General features: G+C 45.0%; 1 non-coding gene across 1 annotated transcript; it reads left to right on the forward strand.

Moving 5' to 3' along the window:
* Nucleotides 1–74: 74 nt before the first annotated feature.
* Nucleotides 75–156, forward strand: TRNAS-GCU (transfer RNA serine (anticodon GCU)). The gene has a single exon. It is a non-coding gene; the product is annotated as a tRNA-Ser (tRNA).
* The last annotated feature ends 3,561 nt before the right edge of the window (nucleotides 157–3,717 follow it).

The raw sequence follows: 3,717 nt of genomic DNA on the forward strand, positions 1-3,717 counted from the left end.
AATGAAGTGTGTTGGTGCAGCGTCAGCAGTTCGTTGTGTTCAGTAGCTGAATGGAAAGGGGAGGAGATACATGTGACGAGGTGGCCGAGTGGTTAAGGCGATGGACTGCTAATCCATTGTGCTCTGCACGCGTGGGTTCGAATCCCATCCTCGTCGGATTTATTTTTCATCACACTTTCTATTTAATAAAACTTAATACACGGATTATGTAAAGTAACATCTGTGTAATACAGAGAACAGCCTACATTTATGTTACAAACCGGCTAATATTCAGTCTAATAAATAGTTGTTGCTATGAGGTGTTGTGATGTTTTTGTCATTATTAAACAATGGAAATAAAAAGATTCTCCAAATCGTAGAGATTGTACTTTTTTACCTTATTAAATAACATAAATCTAAGTTACTATCTCGGTTTAGGGGGTGAGTGATGAATGTAATCGATGCCAGAATCTATTACACTGCAGAAAAAAGTGTTGGCGTGTGTAACAGAGAGATGGTGTTTACATGCGCACTTTCCAACATTCTAAATGACCAGGGGGACAATTTTGTTTTGGGGGTGTGGTTAGAGGCGTGGCTAGGGTGGGGTTTTGTGACCTGTGGACAATAATTTATAGGGGCTTCAGGGTGATGGTGAGTGTGGCCAGTAAATCTATAGTGTTAGAGCGAGTGTGTGAGCATATGGTGTTAGCGTGTGTTCATGTAATAGTGTTAGCATGAGTGTTTATGGTGTTTGTGTGTGCGTATGGTGTTGAGTGTAAGTGTGTCAAGGTATGGTGTAAGGGGTGCGCCTAAGTTTAGTGGCCCCTGGGAGAGTGGTAGAGAGCAAATGTCCACATGGGATGAGGGAGAATGTTACGCGTGTAACCGAATATGTAAGTTAAAACAAGTACGTGCGTATATGCGTGAGCAGATAATTTAGTAGATAGCCGGAAAAGACTAAAGCAATAAAGAATGAATAATTAAAACATAAGTAAAGAAGGACCAGCTACATGATGCAATCCGTTCTTGTCTGCCACCACTATTTATGTATGTGGGCCCAGACTGGCAATCTGACACACCAATGTCTGGTGGGCCACTGGCATACCTGGGACCTCTCTGGTTCTGGCTACCTGTAGCCCCCCTTGCAGTATGTGGGTAGGTGGTCCTGCTGACGCTATGGGTGCAAGCCACACACGCCATTGTTGGAGGGGAAGCAGGGTGTGCCGCAACTCCACTGCGCCACCTGGACTTTCCCCAAATTGACCCGGAGACCAGGAACTGCTGCTCCAGTGGCTGGGTATGGCTGGCTACAGGCTACACACGTAAAAGCATTGCGTGTGGCCATGTATATCCGGCCATCAGCTGTACCTACGTCATCATTAAAGTGCCAGGGCCGCCTTGTGGTTGCCAATCTGGCCCTGTATGGAGCTATGTATGTGCTAAAGTATGACAATCCATGTGCATCAGTGTCTGTGTATGGTAATAGACAATATGGGTGAAAGGGTTAATGTGTTAATGCATGGGATACACTGTGAGTATATGGCGAAGGAATGAGTGTAATTTGAAAACAAAGTGAAAGTAAATTGAAATGAATGAATATATGAGAAAATATACATGATTTGACATGTTTTTAAGTGAGATCCATAGAAAATAGTTCCTGTCCCTTTAAAAGAGGCTCGTTGCTGCGTTGCATGTTGTTTGCTTAGTAGACGTGCCCCGCTGTCATGTGGCTGTAGATCCTGCATACGTGTGCTCGGATCTCCGATAACACGGCTTGGATTACAGGCCAACCCTGTGACAACAGCCCAGGAATGAGCTTTATCTGAAGTTTAATGATCAGTACAAAGTGTTCAGAGGGCAAACAATGGAAGAAAGTAATACACATCTTACGTAAAGTGTTATTTTTTAGTTCTGTGGTTCCCAAGTTGCCATCATGTCTGTGATTATTGAAGCTGTGAGCCCCCTTTGGCCCTGTTCTCCCTCACGCTTATGGTCTCCACAGGTCTGAGATACCAGGAGGGCTGGGATATGACATCATAGCCAAACCTGGAGGAACCACAAGCGTAAGGGAGAACGGTAAGCAGCGACACGGCGGAGCCTGGGGCGGGAGACCTGCTTTCCCCTAACCAAGGTTGAAGTGTTACGTGGTTTCATTCTGAGACCAGGAACAACACAGCCCAAAAAAAGTTTATTTGAACAAAAAAATACCCTATACATCCATATGGCTAAAATGATATAGTAGAGAATCACTAGAAATATTAACAAATTATACCGATACGAACATGGGTGTAACGCTGTGGGGTATTAACCTGTCCGTGTCGGGTTATCCCTCTGAACGACTGCAATCATGAAAATCTACAAAGCCATTTCTTTTGTGTTAATTGTAATTCCACACATTGCCACCAGGGTGTACAACGTTACAAGGACCGCAAGTCCACTTAATGAGCTGCATGTTAGCTCATAGTTAAAACATTATTAAAGGGTACTAACGTTTGTATTTAATACATAGTTTTGTGAATACGTTGCTATTGAACGTTTCTTGCTGTGTTAGTGGTATAGTGAGTAGAGGATGATGCTTACCAGGGGTGGGCTTGTGGGCTTCCCCCCCCCCGGGGGAAGGGCGGTAATTGACACCCAGTTCAGCCCTTTGTGAACAATTTCGGACTGGCCCGGGGAGGCAGGAACGCAGCGGGGTGAAGAGTGGGTGTATGTATGTTACAGTGAGAGCGTATGTATGAATGTGTAAGTGTTAGCATGAATGTGTATGTTTAAGTGTGCGTGACCATGACGCAATAAACAATTATAAAAACATGCAGAAAGATAAATTAGATTAAACAAGAAATACAAATATAGTTTATTTAAATAAAAAAAATTTTTTACAGTCATAAACATGAAAGACTGAACTGGACATTTTCCCAGCTAAGTTATTTTGGCCGTACTTTGGAAATTCTCTTGAGATTTTCATCAGTTATCTGCTTCACCTCCCTGTATCGCCCAACCCAGTCCCTGTAATGTACCCACAGCCCCTGTAATGTACCCCCAGCCCCTGTAATGTACCCCCACAGCCCCTGTATTATCCCCACAGACCCTCTAACGTTCCCAGACACACTGATAACACACACACAGACACACTAACATACCTGTGGGCTATTACTGCTGGGTCACGCAACGCTACATTACTTGACCCCACTGAACCCCGTCTCCTCCTTGAAACACAGTACTTAAAGAGGTAAGTCCTGGACATGGGACGTACGTCTTTATCCCCTACCCCTTTGTGGCAGCAATTACCCTTTTGCCCCTCCTGTATCCACCCATGCTTCTGTTGTTGCGCATTTATGAGGGCTAGGATCTCCCTCACAGTGCACCTTGAGTGGTGCGAGCCCCGGTGTCCTGCACACGCTGCACCCCCTATTTTTCCGCCCCTGGATCTCAGTGTTTTCTGGGGCGATGAGCAGGGGGTCATTATTTATGACATTAAATAATAACAATGTGTTAAATTGTTAGCTCTGTCTAAACCTTAGCCCATGCTGGGAGAGATCAGCAAGCTTCTGTCAGTTGAGGACCATCACCAACAAAGGTCTCCCCATTGTCCATCAATCTGCACCCAACCTCGCTCTGCCGTACGCTCCCCACTCTCTCCTGGACTGCACTCACTCGGTTGCCCGAATATAATGGAAACGTTAGTCCAACATCAACAGGAGAGTAGAATGGTTGCTAGGGCTGACTTAGCCAGTTCCC

Source organism: Spea bombifrons, chromosome 3 (assembly GCF_027358695.1).
Source record: "Spea bombifrons isolate aSpeBom1 chromosome 3, aSpeBom1.2.pri, whole genome shotgun sequence".
NCBI lineage: Eukaryota > Metazoa > Chordata > Amphibia > Anura > Pelobatidae > Spea > Spea bombifrons.